General features: G+C 39.9%; 1 protein-coding gene across 29 annotated transcripts in view; it reads left to right on the plus strand.

Moving 5' to 3' along the window:
* Positions 1 to 25,663, plus strand: part of KLF12 (KLF transcription factor 12) — a 453,354-nt gene that overhangs the window by 73,032 nt on the left and 354,659 nt on the right. Inside the window, exon 1 of one of the 29 annotated variants that reach the window (XM_086710566.1) lies at positions 20,349 to 22,943. The exons of the other annotated variants lie outside the window; for them this stretch is intronic. The gene's annotated coding sequence lies outside the window, so the exon portion shown is untranslated. Of the gene's footprint in view, positions 1 to 20,348; positions 22,944 to 25,663 lie in introns of those variants that run through there. 29 annotated transcript variants of the gene reach the window in all.

The raw sequence follows: 25,663 nt of genomic DNA on the forward strand, positions 1-25,663 counted from the left end.
TATGAGAAACATTTCTTTGTATCTGTTCTACAGATGAGAAAACTGAGGCTCTAAGAAACTTAAAATAAATTGCATAGAGTTAGGAGAGGTGGTTCAGTTGGTTAAGTGTCCGACTCGATTTTGGCTCAGATCATGATCTCATGGTTCGTGGGTTTGAGCCCCGCGTCGAGCTCTGTGCAGACAGTTTGGAGCCTGCTCGGGACTCTCCTCCTCCTCTGTCTCTGCCCCTCCCCCACTCAGTCTCACTTGTGCTTTTTCTCACTCAAAATAAGTAATTAAACTTAAAAAAAATTATGGAGGGTGAATTCATCCACTGTTTAATTTTTTTTTTTTTTTTTTAAATTTTCTCCCTCCCTGTGTCCCCATATCTCCTCTCATTTCATTTCTTCCTCCTGAGTGTATATTCTTGGCTTTTTTCCTTTTTGCTCTTTGTCTTTCTCTTTTCCCTTTGCATGTTACCATTCCCCTCTTTTATTTTCCTGATTTCTCTGATGTATAGCAAAAATAACTTTGAAGACGTTGCTGTCTCTAATAATATTTGAATTCTTATGCTAGTCTTAAAAGCAGATGATATGTTTTCTCTCAGAGGTGTTGAATTAAGTTGCAGTTTGTAGCAAATGATGTAACTCATCTCTCTTGTGTGTCCCTGACTAGCTGATAGGAAAAGTAATTTGCTATTCCTCTTTAAGAGGTGGAGGCAAGTCATTGACACAGCTGGAAGATTCGCTTCTTCAGTGATAGATAATTCAACTTACACTGAGTGTTCTGGTTCTAAAAGACATCATAGTAGCCACCCTTTTGATTGTTTTAAATCTGTCTTTTTGGTACAAAACCTGCTGTAACCCGCTCTCTGAGAGTCCAGTGAAATTAGCCCCTTTTCAGAAGTAATGGGAGGAGGTCAGGGTTTTCTCTTGGTCTATGGGGATGGGGCGGAGACTGTGGACAGGAGGCCCCTGAGCTCTGCTTGTGTCTCACCGTCTCAAACTGGCTGTCCCTGTTGCACTTTGTACCTACCCATGCACACACACAGCCCCTTGCCCTGGCTTTTTTTTTTTTTTTTTTTTTTTTTTTTAAATTACAAAGACCATGTGGAATTACCTTTATGAAGACAAGGGAAATAGAAAAGTTAGATGTTCAGGAACAAAAAGCTTGAAATTGGGTCCTAGACCATGTTAGTAAAATTCCCTCATCAGTTTTCAACAGCTTGGGCCTGGCAGCCCAGCATAGTCTGTAACCCTCTTTCTTGCTCTCCTCAATGGCTCCCAGCAACTTGAATAACTCTGAGCTCTTAAGTTATGCAGAGTATTACAACTTTTCTCTGGCTCTGATGACCAGACCCAGCTCTGTACCTCCTTTTGCTCACGTAAAGACCGTATTTTCTGAGTCTTCTGTTTCCTTCTTTACTAGGCCCCACAATGGCAGGGGAAGAATGCAGACTTCTGTTACACGGAGTTGAATTTCACTCCCCTTCCCTCCCAGAGGAGGCAGACATGGCTTCTCAATATTTTTCCACTCCTCTTTTACATGTAGAATTATAGCCAAAACAAATTACGGTCATCTTGGCTTTTTGGTTGACTAGACTTTTGATGAGTTGGAGTTGACTGTAACTTTGAAAGAACATTTTTTAGTTTGACAATATAGCTGGGTAGCCCGGTTTTCTTTTTCGCAGATTACTTTTCTGATCCTATTTGTAGACCAAAGCATGGCAAATACTTGAACAACTTTCACTTCTGTCTGTGTAGGAAACTCTTCATGTTAAATAGGATTCTTCTACAGTCAAAGGGGTATACTGCATAATTTCACACCTAGTGCCATATAAGTTGGATTTCTTATTCATCACACACCATATGCAGTGTTATTAATCTTTACTGTAAGTAGAATGACAAGTGAGCAATAAAAGCAGGCCTTAAAAAAAAAAAAAAACACTACCAACAAACATACAAGAAAAAAACTCCCTAGCAGATGCTTCCGAAAGAAGTGACAGTCAGTGAAATGTGGGTTACATGTATGTTGCATAACTGATGCACTGATGTGTATGCTCAATATGGTCCTCGGTTTTCACTTCAGATCACAGTGTGGTCTCCGTTCTTTTCTCCTTCTCCCTCTCTGCTCTCCCTTCCTTCCTCCTCTGCACTTCCCACAGCTCTTAAATCCTATTCAAGCATCTTCTCTGGGTGGGAACCCCTGGACTCTTCCTCTGCCCTCTTCCAGGCGGATGTTGCATTTGTCTGTCTGTGATCCCAGGCACACTCATCTTTGCTCAACGGGGTTGAGAATAGCCTTTGAAGGTGGTTGGCACTGCTCGAGCGAGATGGTTCCTGTTTCCTCTGCCTTTCTTGTACAACCCAGGGTGGCTCGTGGGGTTGTTTTGTCTGTTGTTATCCATGCCTGCTCTGCCAGCTGCACCTGGAACTTGTTCCCGGGCCTTATGCATGCAACCGTTTATCCTGGCCCTAGGGTTGGTGCTTTAGAGCTACTGCCTCCTGGCCGCCTACTGCCTAGAACAACTGTGTTTAGGGTAAATTGATGCTGTTGTTTTTCTTCCAACTGTCACCATTGCTTATCCGTACCCTTCTCTGTTAAACGAAAAATATTCCGTGGACACATCTTGACTGTTTCATGTGCTGAGGCTTGGTGAGCCCTGCCTACAGAGAAGTTAAGACCAGCCCAGAGGGAGAAGGGCTTTGTTATAGCAACCATGGGGAGTAGGTTAATGGGTGCTGATTATGCCCACAATTTGTTTCCATACTCTGGGGATGAGCATCATATGTTCACGGTGATACAGAAACCAGAGCTGCTGGGGTAAGCCTCGTTGCTTTCTACTGCATCTTGTAAAGAACCAGGAAATTACAATTTACAACTATCTTCAAATACTCTGATGGCAAGGCAAATGCCTTGCACTGATTTGTTATTGTAGCCCATCAGCAGAAGGCATCATTTTTTCTTCTCCTTCTAAATAAATTGTGTTGCAGCCAAGGTTTTGCTTTTTAAAGACATTTAAGTGAATGGAGTAGATTTGAGAAACTGATGTCTAAATTTCCAACTTTTGTGTTGCTAAGACTGCGAGGCATTTTGGTGAGAATGTACAGGGAAGAATTTGACTTATTAAAACTTCAGGTTAGCTTGCCTTTGGTAGTTTTTCTTAACATGATTTTTTCTGTCACTTTTAAAATATTTTTGTAATGCTGTCAGTCGCTGGTATCCTGGGAGTTGAGATGTTTTGTTCATTGTTGCCTATTCTGCTAAATGCTCTTGAGCAAGAAATTTAACTTTTGTCTTAACTTCCCTGTCCATAAGATGTTAGTTACTATGCTTATTCCCCACTTTTTCATAGGGATGTCAGGACGCTTTGGCACCATTGTTATGTGTAAATACAAAGTATAATATTTTAATGGAATTTTAATTTTCTTTAATGTCAAATCTTTGCTCACTGAATTTTAGTCAGGATAGATGTGCAGTGGAAATGTTTAAGCTCGTGAGTCATATTTCTTAGTAAGATCGTAGACCTATTCCTTATGCTTTGAGAAATGGGGCAAAAGCAATTCTATCAAGAATGGAAAGTACACTATCCAGTGAGTGAAAGCCCCTGATGTTAACGTATTCAGTAAAATATATGAGCACACTGATGTGTCCAGAATGACACGAATGGGGAGGCCACACAGCTGGGAGAAAATGTCTAGGCAGGGACGCCTGGGCTCCGATCTTGACGCGGTCTCTCATTAGCTCTGTGCTCCTGGGTAAGTTAGGGGTTGTTTTCTTATTTGTAAAATGAGTCGTTTGAGCTTGCTAATTCCATAGTTCCCTTGTGTCATCTTAAAACCAAGTTTCTATTCCCTGCCCTTCCTTGCCAGCCTCTCCTGTCAGTGTCAGGTCTTGGGGCTGGGCCCACTGCAAAGGAGCTGATGCAGAGACGTCCGTGAGTGCCACACTCTGTGGGACGTATGTTGCCAGTGAAAAAGGAGTCCGGCTCCTGATGATAGTGCCTTTAGTGTTGTTGTTGTTTTGTTTTGTTTTGTTTTTTGAGAGAGAGCGAGCGAGCCAGTCGCATGTGCGTGTGCATGCTCGCAAACAGAGGAGAGGCAGAGAGAAAATCTTAAGCAGACTCCATACCCAGCTCAGAGCCTCATGACTGTGAGATCATGACCTGAGCCAAAATCAAGAGTCGGATGCTTAACCAACTGAGCCACCCAGGAACCCCCTACCTTTAGTGTTCTTTAAATAATATTCTGTATCATGTATCCATTACTTTTGGCCAAAGTGTCTGGAAGCTTACATGATGACACTGAGTTAGTTGCTTTGACTTCTTTTTGTGAATTGTCCTAGCTGCTTTGAGTAGCCTAGTGGTTTTTAAATTTTGGAGTTAGGGGTCGACTTTATATGTTTTGTTTTTAACCCACTTTGGTCTAAGAATTTTGATACTGTGAGTAGTCTGAAATACCCCTTGAAGGTATACTGGAGCAGTTTCAAATTCAGCATACTACCTTAATCGTGTTTTATAAGATGGAATACATGGAAAATTTACTGGGATTGGAATTTTATTAAAAAAAATATGACTCACGTTACTTTTCTTACAACTAATAAAGAAACCTTTAAATGTGCATAGCAATATTCTGTACTCATTAATCCCACAAAGTAAATGTACCTCGTTTCTCAATGAGTATGAGTTTCTAGGTCCCATTTTACCCTTTATCCTGACCAACATGCAGATATGCCACAAGATTTTCTTTTTCCTCCACCTCATTTTCCCTCTCAACAATGTACTAATATGTTTTTAAGCAATATTTTTAGCATTTTTTTTTTGTTCAACGAGATTTATGTGATAATGGTAAGCTTTATAGCCATTCCTTTTACTTATTGAACATCTGTTGTGCTCAAGGTCCAGCATCCAGGTGTATGACCTCCACTTTCTCTAAAGCATTGTCCTGGCTGTTACTGAAGCCAGTGGAGGCAGTATGTTGAGTGAGTAACAGCACCAACCTCTTACTGCTTGCTTGGCTTGTGGCTTTGAGCAGTCTTACCTTCTCTACCCTGGTAGGATTATTGAGAACATGAAATGAAATAGTTGAGAATTCTGTCTATTACAAGGAATATGGGGGCGCACAGGTGGCTCAGTTGGTTGAGCGTCCAGCTCTTGATTTCAACTCAGGTCACGATATCACGGTTCGTGATCTCACGGTTCGTGATCTCACGGTTCGTGATCTCAGGGTTCATGTTGGGCTTTGGCACAGACAGCGCAGAGCCTGCTTGGGATTCTCTTTCCCTTTCTCTCTGTCCCTCCACTGGACAAGCTTGCTCGCTTACTCACACTCTCTCTCTCAAAATAAATAAACCTTAAGAAATGTAAAATATTACAAGGAATATGTATTAAATATATTATGAAGTATGTTTAGATATAGTTTTTCACCACAAATGGCCAATGAAATTTTTTTTGCTATAAATATTTTATTTAATAGCTTATATAAGATAGTAAGTGTACTTTGATACTTAATCGAAAGTGTACTTTGATGCCTTAATTTAGGTGTTGCGGTTTATTTTAGCAGGTATCTGAACATGCTCATTATGAACATATGGCCAAAAAAACCAAAAAAAGTCTAGATAATAGAGTTTCCTGATTGATGCAAGGGCTTTCTCCTGTTTAGGTGTAAGTTAATATACATGAGTTTTCTTACTGATTGCTGGTACGGTGATGGTAGATGTAGAGTATAAGGCAGCCAGGGAAGACTCTGGAGGTTTTAGAGGGAAAGCAAGACTGTGGGTTGGAAGAGGTGATGAGAAAGGCCTAGAGCCAGGGAGTAGAGTATATTGGGTAGTTTATGAGGCAGAAGTGAGCAGAGTACATGCAAAGGAGAGAAAGCTAGTTGCCTTCCAACTTTTCATATGAGCCATAGTAGTGGGAGAAACGGACAGGTACCAGGAGGGCTGACCTTATTAGAGGGGGTACATTTGATTCTGTTTAATTTATTTCTCATGGCTGTGATGTTCAAATAGCATTCACTTTAACACTTTGGAAACTGGAATAAGAACTTGCTTCAGGGGAAGAATTCTTGCTTTGAATCGTGTGTGATGTGATCTGGCCAAGATGGTGGAGTGTGGTGTTGGGCAGTGTAGATAGTCTGCTTCTTTGGAAGTTAACTTGATCCTCAGCTTTGATGGATGGACCCGTTGTTATTTCCTTTCCATGTATCAAAAAACTTATTTTCAGTACTAGTCTTCTCATGAGTGGGGCCAGTAGAAAAGCTTAAAAAAAAAACAACTTAGAATAATTGATTAAAAAATGTAAATTTTCAGAATTACCTGATGGGAAGCAGGTGAGCAAACCATAAAAATGCGTATCTGCGGCACTATTTCCTAGAAAAACTTACACAGTATGTATCATGTTTCTGATATCATTTAATCCTCAAAATTACTCTGAGAAGTTACTGTATCTTCCTTTTTTTTTTTTTTTTTTTTTTAAATACATAAGGAAACCGAGGCATTGAAAGGTAAAATAATTCGTTTTGGGCCACACACTTAGAAGGTTTGAGAGCCAGACATGGAATTCTTATCTTCTTATTCTACTTGTCTCTTCTTTTTATTTGACCTCACTTCTACTTCTTTCTACTTGATCCCAATTCTGTCTTTCTCTTTCTTTCTCTCTTTAGGGGTCCGTTTGGTGTGAGTGGTGATGGTGCTTTTGATCCTCTGATGATAGTGGACTCCATCCCACTCCCAGACCATGCTCCACCTCCCTTCCTGGTACCCTAAGGCTCTTCCCCTGTTTTGCTGTTTCACTTTCTTTTTCTTCCATCCCTCCCTCTGTTCCTCTCTTTTCTTCCCTGGTCCTCACCAGCAGCCAAGCACACACTCCCAGGTCCCTGAAATATGTCCCTTGATATGGAGGAGACCTTGCGGAGTTATCTGTGGTGTTTGTAAGTGTGTGTGTTTACTTTCTACAAGTGGTTTCATGCTATAAAACTCATTTCCTTTTCTTACAGTTCACCCAATTCTGTAAGTTCCGTTTATGTTGCTATTAGTTCTCACTTCTGGGTAGTATTCTGTAACATCCACCTACCATAATTTATTTTTCCATTCCCTAGTGGAAATCTTGAATGCCTTTAAGTCCCAGTACTATAGTCTTGCCTGAAACATTTCCCAGAATGTGTCCTTAGGAAGAGTGACGTTACCTGATCATAGAGGGCATAAGCACACTTCATTTCATTAATTACTGCCATATTTTTATTTTTTCCACAATTGCTGTACTAGTTTAAATATCTACCAGCTGTCTGTAAAGTTTTCCCTTTCCCCAAACGACTGCCCAAACTTGTTATTATTCTCTTTTTTAATTGTCTTCATTCTGATCAGCATAAAGTAATGTGTGGTATTTTGATGTGTATTTACTTCTAGTGAGTTTTCACTTCTCCCTTAGACTGTCTCCCTCATTAGAATATATCTTGCCTTTATTGAAATTCAGACCCTTATTAATTCTTACTTGAATGGTTGAAATGCCATTCTGACTGGAGTCTCTGCCTCTCACTTGCCAACTTCCCTGCTTGCTAAGATTCATCCTCTTAAACTTGTCACATGGGTCCTCTGCTCAGAATCTCTAATGGGTTCACATCCTTTTTGGTGTCAACTCTTCTTGTGTAAATTGCACGCCCCACCACACCATGTGGTTGGACTCAGTGTGTTCTCGGTCTTGACCCCCGTGGCTCCCTGTGACCCCTGATACGTATTAGGTCTCCTCACTGTTCATTACTCCACGTGGAATACCCTCCTGCTTCTTTCAGAAATCTTCTTCATTTTATCTTTTAGTTTTGATGTTCATCAAGATTTTGTTTGCACATAGTTTACAAAGTCAAAATTGACCAACAGAGATTGTGAAGACAAAGCAGCAATTCTTTGCTGCCCCCCCCCCCCCCCGCCACACTGTTTTTCCATCCTCTAAGGAAATTTTCTCAACTTGTACAGGTTCTTTTGATTTTTAAGCATTGTATCTCTAAATAACTTGTTTATATTGCTTTTTTTTCTTTTATTTCCTTTAATGTTAGCCTTATCTGTGGACCTCCCAGTGTGTAACATGTGGATTTAGCCCTTTTCATCTCCATTCCCCCACTAAGCACACAGCTTTCTTGTCTCTCCAACGTAGTTGACTCAGCCTTGATGAAATCAGTGTTAAATGTTTACCTAAGTATACCTCTAGAGGTGCTTCTCACACTTGTGCTATGATGATTACCTTTCCTTTCCTATAGATTTTATCCTCTGATTTTGTTTGCTGAGTTTTCTTTTCTTTCTTTTTTTTTCTTTCAAGTTCATTTATTTGTTTTGATAGGGAAGGTGCAAGTGGGGGAAGATCAGAGAGAGAGCAAAGAGCGAGAATCCCTAGCAGTTTCTATGCTTCCAACGTGGAGCCCGACATGGGACTCCAACCCACAGACCTGAACAAGACGTCAGACGCTTAATCCACTGAGCCACCCAGGTGCTCCATGGTTGCTGAATTTTGAGCATTCTCATCCCTGCTTAATCCCCCAGTTGTCTGATACTTTTCTCTGTGCATTCAGAGTCACAGAAAGTTGTGTCAGATCCTTGGGGCGTTCAGCCCTACTCTGCCTTGTGCACAGCTCTTGGCCTGGGGTCCCACGACCATCCTTTCCTTTTTTTTGTGCCCTCTGTCTCCTATCTTATGGTTCCTCCTTTGTTTGCTCCTTTCTTTGCTATGCCTATCCTCCTGAGGAGCAAGATTGTAGGAGAGATACATTTTTGACATCTAGCATGTTAAGAATATCTTTACCTTTGTACTTAATTGATAGTGTTGTCAGATCTGGGATTCAGGATTGAAAATAATTTTCCTTTGGGGTTCTGAGGGTATTCCATTATTCTGCCTTCTGTTTGGATGCCATTATGACCCCTAGTACCTTTGTTAATGGCCTTTTCTCCTCTGACTCTTGAGTTTTCTGTCTCTGAAAACTTGTAGAACAAGAACAAGTGTTCTTGTTCTAAATGTTCTGAATTTCTCAGTGATGTGCTTCTGTGTAGTCTCTTTTCTTCAAGTTTTGCAGGGTACTCAGCTGGTCCTATCATTTTGTAAATGATAAAACATAAATCCTTGTTTTACAGATTTTTCCCCCAAATACAGAAATCTCTTTTTACCCAAATTCACTCATTTACTGAGTTCAGATAAACAAGCATCTGCATTGGGACATGTCAGAGGACCCAGGGTACTGTTTCCTCCAAAGAGTTCCATCTCAAAATTTATTTTCATCACCTATTCAGTTCTTGAAGTAAGAGAAGGAAAATGGGGAGCAAGGGGGTCTCTGGCTGATGCCGTCCTCATCTCCATTTTCAATTTTCTTTTTAACTCCCATATTCAGATGTTGGATATTATGGAATGATATTCCAATGTTTTTATTATTTCATTCCTATTTTCTTTTATTCTACTTTGTGATAGGTGGTGTCTTCATAGTCTTCCCATCCTTTTATTTATTATCTCCCTTCTTTTACTATCATTTTTAATTTCTAAAACATTTTTTTGTTGTTTTGATTCTTAGAGTAATCTTTTCAAAATGACATCCTCTTCTTGGTTTCTGAATGCATTGATAATTGCTGTCATCTCTGGTTGGAGCACTCGGCAGATTCGTGGACACTCTCAGCAGAGTCACCGGCTGTGCTCCCGATTTTTGAGCCCCTGTGGCAGGAAATATCTGTAGGCTTGATTCTAGGGCTAATTAGTTCTCTACAGAAAGACCTTCCAGACTCCTGCCAACAGGAATAGGCCAGGCATGAGGTTTGCAACCTGAACAAGAAGAAAACTGGACATGTCAACACACTGTTCCCTCTTTCACTGTGTTCTCTACATGATTCCTTCATCCACATGGTGTCCCTCATATCTCAGTAGAGGCCCCAGGTTTTACTCTATACAGAGAATAAACTGCTGGTCTTCTAGGATTAGGAAAGGTAGACATCTAACTGTGTTCACCAAGGTAGTATATCTGGAGATTAACTAATTTTTAGAGGGATTGCCAACCATTCTCCCTTGTTTTAGCTAAATTTTACCGCCATTTTTAGAGTCTTATGGAGCTGACAGCTTCCCAGATTTTGGAAGGTTTTTTTGGGTAAGTCATATTGCTTCTCGGTTTTCCTCACAATTGGCCTAACTGTATTCAGCTTTCTAGGGTCTGTTAAATCATTTACCTTTCTTCCATCTGTTTTTTTTGCCTTTCCAATTCTTTTTTCCTGTTATTGACTCATCTCACATTCTATGCCTAAAGAAAAATCTATTACTTCTCATTTTATTTGAATTGGGAAGAGAGCGAAAGTCAATGTGTATAATCAGTCTGCTTTTTCTTTACCCAAAAGTCATATTCTTGTTGGCCATTTGAATTTCCCTTTCTGTCAATCATTTATCCATATGTTTTACCACTTTTTTCTATTGAGTTTCTTGTCTTTTTCTTTGGAGAATTTCTCTATATAGTCTAGATTTTAATCCTTACTGAATTTGTAACAACTTTGGGCCACATGATAAAGCTCTACTCCCACAATGTTAATTTTCTCACCTATGAAATCAGATATTAATATTGCTGAACTCTAAATGTGTGTCATTGTCGTGTGGGATTTCCAGAACATAAATACTACAATGATTTGATGCCTTAATGTTTCTCTTGCTCCCTTTTTTTTTTTTTTTTTTTTTCCAACGTTTATTTATTTTTGGGACAGAGAGAGACAGAGCATGAACGGGGCAGGGGCAGAGAGAGAGGGAGACACAGAATCGGAAACAGGCTCCAGGCTCCGAGCCATCAGCCCAGAGCCTGACGTGGGGCTCGAACTCACGGACCGCGAGATCGTGACCTGGCTGAAGTCGGACGCTTAACCGACTGCGCCACCCAGGCACCCCTCTTGCTCCATTTTTAAAAAATACAGTCACTGAAAGAATACCTACTATGTAGCCATAGGATTTATGTGAATTGTCTTGGTTGGAAATTATAGGACCCCAGCTGTGGCATAGACTGATTGTCCACACAGTATCTATTCTTTCCTCCTTCTATGATAAGAGTTTTTTTACTTGTGTGCCTGGCTGTCCAAAGTAAAGCCTTTGTATGTGGCCAGGTGAGTCCCAGCCAGTGAGATGTAAGTGGATGTAAGTAAGCATTCTGTAAGCCTCCCTCTCAAGTCACCCAGTGCACTCCCTTTGCTTCACCTCTTCATCCTTTCTTTATTTCTGTTGTGTGGAATGTAGATACAATGGCTGGAGGTCTAGCTGTCATAAACCACCACTGGGTGAGGTCAGACTCTGGGAATGGTGGTGGTTTCTATAGGACTTAGGGGAGCAGTATTGTGTTCCAGCTGTTGACTGCCTGACTTTGCATTCCGAACGCTAGAGACAGAACTACTCCAGTCATGCCCAAGCCACCGTCCTTTTAAGTATGCTGACACTCGCATCTGTATCCAACCTCAGCTGATACCCCAACTCAAGCTCGCTTAATTCAAAGCCAGTTTATTGTTTGTTGGCTCACGGAATGGGTTCATCCAAGAGGTGAAGGTGTTTTTAAGTACTGCATTAGGGAGCAATTGAAATGATGTCACTGGTACTCTGTTTCTGTATTTATTTTTCAGGTTTGTTGCTTCTGCTTGCTTTATTCTCGGATTATTAAAATGTGACAACAGTGTGGCTGCTGATCGAGTCCACTATAGGCCTTTTATATTCTTAGAAAAAGAGCAAGCAGTTTTTTGATGACAACATTTGGCTTGGTCACCCATTCCCTAAATCAACCAAGGTGACCAGGGGGAGAATACTCGGTTGGGTTAGACCAGGGTCATATGCCCACTCCTGGCTTGGAGGGGAGGAGACATCCTTACCCAAACACGTGGACTCAGCGGAATTTCTCTGGGATTAAGGAGAGCTGATCCTGAAAAGATGCTGGGAAGAGACATATATGTCTGGTTGCGTGAGATCCAAGTAAACTTCCTATAACTATGATTTTCTTTTTTTTTTTTTTTTTAATTTTTTTTTTCAACGTTTATTTATTTTTGGGACAGAGAGAGACAGAGCATGAACGGGGGAGGGGTAGAGAGAGAGGGAGACACAGAATCGGAAACAGGCTCCAGGCTCTGAGCCATCAGCCCAGAGCCCGACGCGGGGCTCGAACTCACGGACCGCGAGATCGTGACCTGGCTGAAGTCGGACGCTTAACCGACTGCGCCACCCAGGCGCCCCTATGATTTTCAAAACCAATATGTATGTTAATTTCTGGTCCCCCCCCCCCCCCCCCCCCCGTTTTTTAGTAGTTCTTTCCAAAGAAAGCAAAGAATGTTAAAATAACTTACAGGGGAATCAATGACAGTAAAGAGATAAAAAATGAAATTAATAGCTATAGTGGCATAGCAAGGAAGTAGAAGTATTCTCTGCCTGTATAGAAACACAGTAGTAAGGCGAGGAGATGAAAGTAGCTGTGGTACAACAATCATCATCATGTTTTCTACACAGAGATGATTTCTGTTAGTGCTAACTAAACATTCCTTGGTAGAGTGGTTACAGTGTATCTCTGCACATGGTCTCAACTCTAGTCAAGAAGTGAACATCCTGACGTGATTATTTCCAATTCGTAATTTCTTTTGGGTAACTTCTTTTTCTCCTGTGATCCGCTTTGAAGGACCCGCCCAGTATCTTACCCGACCCTAGTTTCTTTTTTCAGGTGGGAAACAAATCTCTAGTAGCCTTTCAAAATAAAATGCGATAGGTTGTTTCTTTTTGTAGCCTGTGAACAAAGTACTTCCATAAACTTCTTTTATGCCTTTTTTGAGATAAGGTATAAAAAAGTGTATATACTAATTGGATGACTTTGAATATATGCATCCGCCCATGATACCATCACCTTAATCATTGTAATAAACATATTCATCACCTCCGTGAGTTTGTGTCCCTCTGCTTTTTTACCCCCTTTTTTGTAAGAACACTTAAAATGAAATCTACCGTTTCAACACATTTTTAATTGTATTGCTGACTGTACTGTAATGTTGTGCAGCATACCATATTGTACCACACCATATTGTTACTTATATGCACTATGTTGTGCAGCAGATCTCTAGAACTTACTAATAACCTTGTGTATCTGTAACTTTATATCCATTGAACAACAGCTCCCCTTCCATAACTTATTTAAAAATTTAGCCTTGTTTAGAAGGTGGGGCAGGCGTTTTAAAAAATAAACTTTACTTTTTTTAAGGTTTAGATTTACAGAAAATTGTGAAGAAAGAATTTTCACTTTCCCCATACCCAGTTCTTGCTATTACTAGTATTTTACATTAGTATGGTATATTTATTACAGTTAGTGAACCAACAGTGATACGTTTTTATTAATCTGAAGTCTATACTTGATTCATATCTCTTCAGTTTTTATCCTTTGTCCCTTTTCTATCCCAGGATTCCATCCAGCATCCCATGCTACATATCGTGGTCATGTCTCTTTGGCTTCTTTTGGCTGTGACAGTTTGTCCGACTCTCTGTGTGTTTGATGACCTTGATAGTTTGAGAAGTACAGGCCACATATTTTGTAGAATGTCTCCAAGTGGTCTTTGATGCCCTTCTCATGATTAGTCTGGGGTTACAGGTTTCGAGAGGAGGACCACAGAGATAAAGTGCCACTGTCATTACATCAAATCAGTAGTACTGACTGTCAAAATGGCATCACTGTCAATGACCTTGATTACCTGCCTGAGATAGAGTCTGTCAGGTTTTTCCACTGTTAAGTTATTCCCTTTCCTTCTTTCCTTACTGTTCCTTGAGCTTAAGGAGCCCCTATGCGTTCCTGACACTTAAGGAGTGGGGAATTCTGCTCTACTTTCTTGAGGATGAAGTATATACAAAAATTAGTTGGAATTCTTTATAGCTCATGAAATTTTCTTCTTATTTATCTGTCTATCTGTCTACACATTTATGTAAATATGGACTTGTGTATATTTATTTTATACTTTAGGTTATAATCTAATACTACTTTATTTTGTTGTTTAAATTGTTCTAGGTTTGGTCATTGGTAACTCTTAGTTGGCGTTTGTATCTCTTTGACAAACCCTCCTTCCTCCCTCCCTCCCTCCCTCCCCTCATCCCTTCAGTCCTTCCTTTTCTTTCTTTTCCTACTTCTCTACACTCTAGCACTACAAGATGCTGCATAGTCATCTTGTATATCTCCTGTCTCAGTCCTAGAATCAGCCATTTCTTCAAGGAGCCCTGGTTCCTGTCATTGGAGAATGGTTTTAAAAATGAAGATCTGGCTGTTAGGTGTGCTTGTAGTTGATGGGATATTGTAAAGCAGGCATTTAGTTATTCATTTTGTGGATACAGAATTAGAGATCCCAAATAGTACTGCTTGGTAGAGGCAGAGGGTAAAAGCATGTGTAGTCGGACTGTAGAATAAGAGGCCTTATTCCTGGGTGGTTTTCCTTTCATTCCTTTGCAGTTTGTGGACCGATAGGTTTTTCTCTTTCACTGATCTTTTTGTGAGGTAGTTTATTTTCCCCGGGCACTCTGATGAGTCATTTATCTGAGGGCAAAGTATAAGAAGGTTTTTTATTAATGTTTTGACTGGAGAAGTTATTCATTTATTGACCACATCTTTTTTTTTTTCATTTTGCCAAAAAGGCATAGAAATGAAATATGATCTGCTGAAAAGCATTGTGTATTGAATAAGAATGGATGCAGAATTCCTTATAAGATTGTCTATAAACATGGAACACTTAAGGAGTGTTTAATGGATATAATGTTCTCCCACTCCCTTCTTTCAGCCTGAACAGCTGTGAGGACTTGCCAAATTTATTATGACTAGATCCATTGCCCAGTTTTTACAATTTTAGTCTTTATTGAAGACATAAATATTGCCTTGAGTAGAGAAATACAAACCTTCCTCAAGGAACTCTTCCTAAGAGAAAATCTAAACCCACAGTGTCTTTGTACAGTATCTAGTGCTTGTGTTTCTTTGCATTAATTAATTACTCAGTGCTCTTTAGATAAGGGAGCTGGGTAGCTTTTGCTAGTTGTCATGGTTGAGGACCAAGACACTCATATAATTAGAATTTACTATATTTTAGTAAAGTATCAAGAATCACTGAAACCATCACAAAAACCAAGAGTGTACGTATGTACACACACACCCACACACCCACACACCCACACCCACACACCCACACACCCACACACCCACACACACACACACACAAGTAAATTTACATTTTCCCAGCGGTAACTGCTCTGTGTTTATCGGGAAGTTGGAAGGATTTTTGTAGTTGTCTCTGTTTCATTGCTCCTGTGTCATCGCAGAATGGCCCTCGATCAAGCTACTGTAAATTATCATTTCCTTGTCCTCCTTCCCCACACCCGTATTTAGCCATCGCTAAACATATTCTATTCTTTTGAAGCATTTGGGTGCATTAATTTTTGATGTTTGAAATGGTTTAATCTGTCAAAAAATGAGGGTCTTAATTTTATTTTCCTTCTGGCCATTAGTGGGATAATTAGAAAAGCTTGAGCAGCACTAGACCCTTATTTCATCCAATCTTTCAAGTTTATAGACTTAATGAAAAAATAATATTTCATGAAGGAAATCTCAGTTTAACCTTGCGGAGAGGTTTTTCATTCAATTAGTCAGACATTACTTATCATGCATGGAATCTTATTTACCTTTCTTCCTTCTTTTCTTGTTTTTTTAATTTGGATAATCTTGAGAAAGATCTTGACCAATCTTTGCTGCTTTCTTCAATCTCTGATTCGTATTTTACTCTTTTTCTTCTTACTTTGCCGTGTCTCCTGACATACCCATGTACTAGAAAGTCTTCCTGCCAGTGGAGATCATTGTGCTGTCTCAGGTTTAATTTGTGCCTCAGTTAATGCTTTGCTCATATTCATTTAAATGCTTTATGAGTTCCTGTTCTGTGAAGCACAGATCTTATCTGTTTGATTGAATGACACATCGCAAATATTTAATGTTACATATTTATGAGGTCCTTCTGAATTATTTTATTACTCTTTTGGACATACTTATCAGGTCTTATTTAATTGATGTTAAGACTCAGCAATCCATTAAGTCTTTCAGTCAATTCAAGCTCTGGCTGGTAACTAGGATTCATAGAAACCTACCTCCAACATTGTTCAACATAGCTGAATTAAAACAGAGATCCTGTGCTGGGTTTGCTTCTTTTGAGCAATCTTTGAGACTTCCTGACCTTTTGGTATCATTGTTACAGTAAAAACATGGATTATTGCCTGGCAGGGAGAGATGCTACCAGGTCAGATCCATTTTCAGAATTGGGTCCTTATGCTGCTAATTGCACGTGACAGCTTATCTATTAAGAATTAACCAGTAGATAATCTCATTCTAAATATTTAAGTAAGTTATGAATAAACCATTACGTTACAGAAAATAATAATAGCAAACACTTACATGGCACTAACTTAGCACATACATGTTTTATATGAGGAAGATACAATGTTACAATCTTTATTTTGCATATGATGAAATTACAGTGCAGGAAATTTATATACCTTGCATATATTCACACAATAACATGTGTGGAGGCATGATTGGACCAGGGCATTCTGACTCAAGGCTGAAAAACTACTGTTTTGCCCTGTGGACTTCCTACCTCACTTTTGGGATATGTATATACGTGTGTCACTGAGCGATCTGGGGAATTCTGTTACTGTATCTTTGAATTTGGATCCTTTTTCACGAGGTTGAGCTCTGGATACTGGTGATTTTGATAATGAAGGTTAGGAAATCACAGTTGCCGTAATCAGCTGAACTACTGAAGTCCCTGTCCTCCTACTTATCAAAACATTAGCCCCGTTTATATAGTGCTTGCATTTGAGAATAAGTCGGTATTTTAACATGAATATTCAAGGTCAGTTCCATTTGATACATGTTTATTTATTCCTCTGTGTACAGTGCCCCAGCTGAGGCACAGTACTCACAAAAGAGCAATTAAGATACATCCTTGACCTGGGTGTGACAAGGGCAATCTTACCCTTACATAAATACTTCCATAATAAATAGTTAGGCGAAGGAACAACACTGCAAGGCTTATGAATCATACGAAGCATACTGTGGGGGTTCATAGATTAGGTAGAGTTAGGTTTCTTTGAGGAGGTTGCTTTAGAGCTCATTTGTAAAGATGAGATTTCTTTTAGATATCAGGTGGGAGGAACAGTGTGAGCAAAGGTGCTATAAGAAGGAAAGGTGTGCCAAAGTAGTATGAGTATGTTTGTTGGGTAAGATGTGTATGTGGCAGGGGATAACATTCGAGATGCGGTTTGCGTTGTTTTAATTTTTTTTTAGTGTTTATTTTTGGGAGAGAGAGAGAGAGAGATATTGAGCAAGCAAGCTGGGGAGGGGCAGAGAGAGGGAGACACACAACTAGAAGCAGGTTCCAGGCTCCAAGCTGTCAGCACAGAGCCCGATGCGGGGCTTGAACCCACGAACCATGAGATCATGACCCAAGCAGAAGTCGGATGTTTAAGCGGCCAAGCCACCCAAGCACCCCAAGATGCAGTTTGTGTTGTATTGCGGATTTTATTTAATGCCATTCTGGACGTGGTGGCAGTGCAAATAGAAAAGAAAGGCTCAATTTGAGAGTCATTTTCAAAACCTACAGAACTTGGCAACTCGCAAATGGGAAAGATCTGGGTGGAAGAGGAGGGGTCAAGGATGATGTCAAGCTTTCAAAAAAATGTCGGGGAGGGTGAAGGGAAATCAAAAGAGCAGGTTTTTGTTCTGGTCTGCTTTGCTGAGGCAAGGATTGTTAGATACTCGGCATGAACCGTTTTTGACTATCTCAGTCATCTGTTAGAAACCTGGGTTGTATGACTTAATATTGTACGTAGTGTGTGTTTAGGCAGAGAGGGCAGCTCTCAAAGAAATTGTGGAGAAAACGCTTATTAATAACCATAGCTTTGTTATGTAGTGCAGTCAGTGTATCTAAATGAGGTACTCAGAGTGTCTCTTATTCATCGTAAGTGGTTTGAAAACAAGGGAGAGAAGTTGTAGGCATACTGATATTAGCACTGAGTTCATAGTACTGGAAATTGATTTTATTCCCGAAACTGTTCTTGCTTGGTAGGCTCCTGAGGTTCTGGAATCTGACCTGATCCAGGATTGTAGGCGTCCAGTGTATCTACTCAGGCATCAGTTGTTTCCAGGAGTGGTGGGTGGTACAGAGCATGGGGCCTACCTTTCCCTTTTCCTTGTAGGTGTTCTCCATGATGGCAGGAAGCCTGTCGACTCTGGATGACCTTTGAATTTTTAGCATTTGGCACTATGCCTGGTACATGGTAGACTCAAAAAATAATAATAATAATAATAAGTGAAGTGATGATAAGTTGTTCCCATAGTCTGCGACAGATTAAGTTTTCACAGACGTGATATTCTAATGGCCTTTTTTTTAAGGCAAAGTTTATATGAAGGTACCTATATGTCTGGTTTACCATTTATTTATTTTAATATATGAATTCTTTCAACCACAGTGTCTGTTTAGCACCACACTCAGGTTTTGACATTATTGAGTTTGGGTTTTGAACAAGCCATATACTACATTCCTTATATATCAATAGTGGTAAGGCACAGTTTTATATTGAATTTCTGGACGGTAGGTTCTCTGTGAACGTTTTGGGGAATTACAGGGTGGTACTCTGTGTAAACTGACAGTTTCACGTGTAGTATTTCCATCTTTGCCTCCTTCCTTAAGTCCAGTGATCATCCAAGCTAAGTCCAAAGATATATGTAGAATTTTCATCTTTATCTTAATGGTATTACGTTCTTGAAACCTAACATTGGTCCTTTATTTTTTTCATTTTTGCCTATTTCCAAAAGTAATATTTTTGTAATAAATCTTCAGTAAAGCTAAAGCCTAATAATAGCATTATTTTCTTATTTTTAAATTTTTTACAGAATTATGTTTTCCTATGTCACATTTTTCAGATACAACATTAGAAGTGTGGGGGAACCTCAGGATCTGATTACACCAACTTGGCAGAAAGATTGACACATTTAAAGTAAAGTATTGAAATACCGTTAATTCAGAATTAATCAGAATCAGAGAGAAAGTATCTCTTAAATAAAAGATCATATTAATTTAAAATGGAGTTGTCTGCTTTTACAAAACTTGTCCAGGGACACACACAACATAGAAAGTGAATCCATGGCTGTAGTTTGAAAAATAGTGACCTCTATTCCAGGTGAATGTTCTTTCATTAGTTACAGATGTTTAAATTTGAGTATCAAGGGGCACCTGGGTGGCTCAGTTGGTTAAGCGTCCAACTCTTGATTTCAGCTTAGGTCACGAGCTCACGGTTCTGGCCCCAAGTCAGGCTCTGCACTGGGTGTGGAGCCTGCTTGAGATTCTCTCCTTTTCCCTCCGCCCCTCCCCTGCTTGTTCTCTCTCTTTCTCTCAAAAAAATAAAAATAAAAAATATCAAGCATTCTTTCTTCTCCTGGGAGGCTACCCTCCCTCAGTTCCACATGCTTTAAACTAAGCTGTAAATTTTCCTTGAACAATTTTAATAACATCTCAAAGATGTATCTCAAAAAGGAATTGAAAAGAAACATTGAGGTTTTGAAGTCAAACACCACTCCCCTTCTTATGAAAGTATTTACCTTATTGTAACTGAACGTTCTTTGCTCTTAAGATAGAAATACCTTCAGGAAAAACTTCTCTTAAGGGTTGAGATTTTTAATGATGTCAACCTTAATTAATATGACCATTTTATACTGACCATACATAATCATTTATTTCATGAAGGGAACTGTGATTGGCAAATACATTTGCTTTCATGTCAAGCTTGACTATGATCTGGACCAATTACAGACTGTTATGTGTCTTCTTTGTATGGAGCACCATTGTAACCTTCGCTTTCCTTTGTACACAACTTTCTTAGTGGATATCTGGGCTGTGAATTCCTAGGGATCAAGGAATATAATCATTTTAGTGTTTGTAGCTCCAGAATGTAGAGCAGTGCCAAGCAGTAGTATATGCTTAATAAATGTTGGTTGAATGAATACATGCCTGACTAAATGTATGTATGTATGTATAGCAAACAGTGTTTGCAACTGACAGGCTTTCTTCTCAAAAAATTTTATTTTATTTTTAAAAAAAAATTTTTTTTTTCAACGTTTATTTATTTTTGGGACAGAGAGAGACAGAGCATGAACGGGGGAGGGGCAGAGAGAGAGGGAGACACAGCATCGGAAACAGGCTCCAGGCTCCGAGCCATCAGCCCAGAGCCTGACGCGGGGCTCGAACTCACGGACCGCGAGATCGTGACCTGGCTGAAGTCAGACGCTTAACCGACTGCGCCACCCAGGCGCCCCACAAAAAATTTTATTTTTAAGTAATTATAAGTTCACAGGAATTCTTCCCCAATCCACCCCTAAATACAGGGTGATCTCAGATCTTTTCATCCGGTTTCCCCCACTGGTTGGTTGCATCTTGTGGGACTGTATTGTGGTATCCGAGCCAAGATATTGGTACAACCTGCAGAGCTTATTAGACTCTGGCAGTTTTACATGCACTTATTTATGTGTGCGTATGTGTATAGTTCGTGCAGTTTTGTCACAGGTATTCACGTAACCATCACCACAGTCAAGGTACAGAATGGTTCCGTCTCTGTCAAGCTTGCTTGTGCTACCCTTATTGGCTACCCCTGCCCCCAACAGGTTTTTAATAGTGCTGACTTTGTGCCTTACATTTGCTTATGCCTTAACTATGGCCTATAAGAGAATTGTGTTTCCGTTCGGGAAAAGAGAACAACAGGGATAGCATTCGTGACTATTCCCCAGTCCCTGGGTCATTCCTCACCCATGACTAGTTTACACATTTTCTGTTTTAAAGAAACATTACCTTAAAGTTGGCTTCTCCATAATTGTGAACTGTCAACATTATCATAATGTTGTTCTCCTTAGTTGGGACCTAGAGACCACAGGATCTATTCATTACCCAGAAAATGCATGAGGTTGCAAAATGTAAATAGAATGCTAAAAATGGGGGTCTGCAGTGTTAATGAGTTAAATATTGGCAAGTGCGTCTTAGGAAATGATTTTAAGAGCAGAAGTTGATGCATTCTCATGTGCAATGAATTGGTGTGTCCCGTGGGTTTTGGTTGTGGTGACTGGATGTCTTGTGCGTAACTGAGGCTCTGAGGATGAATGCATGCACTTGGCCTAGGGTTTCTGAATGGGACCTTATGTGTTGAGAGGAAATCCATTCCTTCAGGTGAATTAGCAGGTTGGGTCGCAGATATAACCACACATGTTTATGTAAGTATAAGGACACTTTTGATACAGAAGAAGAAAAACAGATGCTTGTGGAAGTTTTTCTTTTAGGAAGTAGTTTGGGGTTTTGAAAATGAACATCTTTTACTCTCACGTCACAAAGATAAAAATAGACACCATGGCAAAATTGACATCTGGGCTACAAATTCATCGACGCGAGAGCTGTCTTGTCTTGGGAGAGAAGGCACTGTCTCTCCTCTTCCCTTACCTCCTTACTCTTTCACATTTCGTTGTGCTGGAAGATCCCATAAGGGAAGTTTTTGGGGATTTCATCTTTGGGAGGGAAAGGGTCTTTCCCAGCTGTCTGCACTTAGCACTTTTCTTCCTTCCTCGCCTCTCCTGCCCCACCCTGCAGCTCCTGCTGGGGCAGAAGCTAACATGAAAAACCTGTTTTGTTAAGAAAGGCCTCCAGGCGCCGCTCCTCTGGTCTTGGGATAGGAAAAATATTGCCACCTCCTCAGGTTTAAAAACCTCCAGCCTACCTTGGGAACGCTGTGTTCCTGTTGGGCGTGTTCTTGTGTTTGTGCCCCATGAGCGGATCTGGGAGCCTGCAGGTGGGTGTGGGGGCACCGGCTCTGGGGTAGTATCTGGCACGGCCTTTAAAAATAGCTTGTTTTCATTTTTTGGAACATAACCTCGTGTTCCAGTTTACTAAAATCAGTTTATTTAACTCTTACATTAGGCACCGTGGGAAGTTAAAAAAGCTTTTATCTTTGAAGAACTAACAGTGTCTTCAAAGGATTTATCTACAAGTGGGAGAAAAAGAGATTTGCCCATAATGCCAAATAATAGACCATGGAGTATTTAGGTACTGACAGAATACATTGGCAATATGGTCTGAGTGCAATCTGTGAAGATTTAGAGAACGTGCATTTCGAGATGGTTCCTAAGGAGGTGATGCATGCTAGGCATTGAAGAAGGGAGCACTCAGGGAAGCTGTTGGTGGGGTTGGGCTGTGTGCTGGGGCAGCTAATATGTGCCCGCCTGGATGAGTGGCACATATCCTGGGTTCAAGTTCTTCCACTTAGTAGATTTGTTAGTTTAGGTTGAGTCCCTTCCCTGACTGGAAAATCTCTGTCCTACACTAACTTGTGAATACTCAGTGTAATAATGTTTATAAAACAGCTCAGAAAACTGCAAACCCTGTACAGATTTGTGTCACTGTTCTTCGATTACCAGTTTTCAACATCAAATGTTTATATCTTTTGTATACAATTTGAAGCTGCAGAGCATCCGAAAGGATGCTGATATTTACATATTTTTAAGAGCATGAAATGATACAGAAATAACACCATTTAGGGGGCATCTGGGTGACTCAGTTGGTTGGGCATCTGACTTCGGCTCAGGTCATGATCTCGCAGTCCGTGAGTTCGAGCCCAGCATCAGGCTCTGTGCTGGCAGCTCAGAGCCTGGAGCCTGCTTCTGGTTCTGACTCTCCCTCTCTGTCTGCCCCTCCCCTGCTTACACTCTGTCCCTCTGTCTCTGTCTGTCTCAAAAATAAACATTTAAAAAAAAAAAAAAAGGTAACACAATTCCGATCATTCTAGGATGAAATATATATTCCCTTTTCAGCCTATCCGGAATGAATTTTTAGAATGACCATGAGCCTCTTCAGCTTTTCTGAAACTGTGTGAGGAAGAGTGGTTACTTCCAAAGCAGGTCTGTATGCCAGCTTTGTTTGGTTTCAATCTGACTTTCCATTTTTGTTTCCACACGTACACAAACAAGACAAACTCCCCTTCCTCCCTTGAGCACCTATTCACGTGTCCTGCAGTGAGGATCAAAAATGGTCATCTCTGCTGTGGGTCAGGGAATCAAATTAACAAAATAAATGTATCTTTTCCAACTGAGGTCTGCTACAGAATAAAGGGGAAAATTCTGAGCGCTTTATAATAGGCACCTTGTGAGGCCATTTTCCCTGAGGAAGTAATTTGAGTACAGATGTAAAGTAAGCTGTGGGATAAATAGGCCTGGAAAGCAGAACAGAGGTAGATGGACTGGGATAAAAGTTAATTGCTAAAAATATGAAGCCAGCGTATATGATGTGCCTTTTTATAGTATTCTCCTCTGGAAGCTTAGATAAAGCCGCTTCTATATCATCCTTAATACAGTGGTTTGGCTCAGCATTATGCTTTGTCCAACCTGAGATATTTTCAGAAATAATACTCTAAGATTTCAAATACATCTCCCTAAATACTTTGCCTCATAAAAACTGAATCAGAGTAATATATAAAAGGTACTAAAATAAGATTTAGGTGATTACCTTTATAAATCTTGTATGGAGAAGAAATTTCTAAAAAGTGACACCAAATCCATAAATCGTAAATTAGAAATAGATATATTTGACTAAAACATTAAGCTCATCTGTATAATAAATATTTGGTAAATTTAAATGACAAGCTATAAACTGGGAAAAAAACACTTTGCAATATATGTGACAATGAAAATTGCATATATAAATTTTTTTTTATTTTTTTAAGTTTATTTATTTTGAGAGAGAGAGTGCAAGCATGTGAGCAGGGGAGAGAGAGAGAGAGAGAGAGAGAGAGAGAGAGAGAGAGAGATAATCCCAAGCAGTCTCCACACTGACAGTGTGTATCCTGACATGGGGCTCCAACTCAGGAACAGTGACGTCATGACCTGAGTTGGGATCAAGAATTGGACGCTTAACAGACTCAGCCAGCCAGGTACCCTGAAAATTTCAAAAATTTTTTTTTAAAGACAAATCTTTTTTAATGTTTATTTTTGAGAGAGAGCGAGCGCGTGCATGAGTGGGAGAAGGGCTGAGAGAGAAGGAGACACAGAATCTGAAGCAGGCTCCAGGCTCTGAGCTGGCAGCACAGAACCCGATGCGGGGCTTGAACTCACAAGTGGTGAGATCATGACCTGAGCCGAAGTCAGACACTTAACCGACTGAGCCACCCAGGCGCCCCTTTGAAAATTTCATATTTTTAAGGAAGAAACCTCTTAACGAGAATAAGGCAGCTGCCCCAGTATAAAGATGGGAAAAGACCTAAACAGGGATTTCACAAAAGAAGACATACAAATGGCCAGTAAACCAATGAATTGATGTTGAATCTTACTGGTAGTCCAGGAAGTACAAATTAGAACCATTTTTTTCTGCTGTTCGAATGCGTAAATTTAAGAGATGGCCTTTCCAGAGTTGGGGAAGCTATGGTAAATATGCATGTATGTGCACTTTTGAAGCATGTTGTAAACTTCTACTTTCCTGTAGAAGTATATATAAACATTTAAAATGTGAGTAACCTTTGGACCAAAAGTTCTATTTCTAGGAATTTATTCCAAAACTGTAATTATGAATATGTGCAACGAATTGGCTACAGTTACGTCCACAGAGTATTGTTGTCATTAAACATTGTGAAGCAAGCAAAATGTCCAATAAATAAATATGGTACATTGATGGTACATTGAAGGAACACTGGTCTGCTGTTGAAAACAAAATCTTGGGGTACCTGGCTGGCTCAGTCAGCAAAGCATGTGACTCTTGATCGTGGGGTTGTAAGTTCAAGCCCCAGGTTGGGTGGAGAGTTTACTTAAAAAAAAAAAAAAATACTGAATTTATTGATGGGCAAGTTAGTGAAGTATTTTCAGTTCAAGGAAGCAGATTACCAAGTGGCATTAATATCAGGGATATACAGTTGATCCTTGAACAACATAGGTTTAGGGGCAGCAATGCCCTGTGCAATTGAAAATCCACATATAACTTTTGAGTCCCCCAAAACTTAACTGCTAATAGCATATTGTTGACTGGAAACCTTCCTGATAATATAAGCAGTCAATTAACACAAACTTTGTATGTTATATGTATTCTATACCTTATTCTTACACTAAAGTAAGCTAGAGAAAAGAAAATGTTATTAAGAAAACTGTGAGAGGAAACGCATGTGTGGTACTGTATTTATTGAAAGGAAATGTGTGTGTGTGTGTGTGTGTGTGTGTGTGTGTGTGTAAGTGGACCCATGCTGTCCAAACCCATATTGCTCAAGGGTCAACTGTGTAACAACATTGAAAATCTGTACGTTGGATACTTTGCCAAGTGCTTTACATGGATTATCTCATTTAATAATCACAACATTGCTCTGAGTCAATAGTATTGGCCCCATTTTACAGATGAGTTAACAGAAGCATCAGGAGGCTAAATACTGCAGGTCACACCAACAGGGAGAGTGGAGCCACGACTTAAGAGTAGCTGCTGGAATTTGTACTTTTGTATATGTGTATACATGTAAGAAAGGGCATATACCAAATATGGTAACATTGCTTACTCTTTGCTACTACTATTTCAAGTGGTTTTAATTTTCTTTTTTATACTTCTAGGCATTCTTTGAAGGTTTTAGAATATGCACATTGTATTTTTC

This window comes from Puma concolor, chromosome A1 (assembly GCF_028749965.1).
Source record: "Puma concolor isolate L17-30 chromosome A1, mPumCon1.1.hap2, whole genome shotgun sequence".
Taxonomy (NCBI): Eukaryota; Metazoa; Chordata; class Mammalia; order Carnivora; family Felidae; genus Puma; species Puma concolor.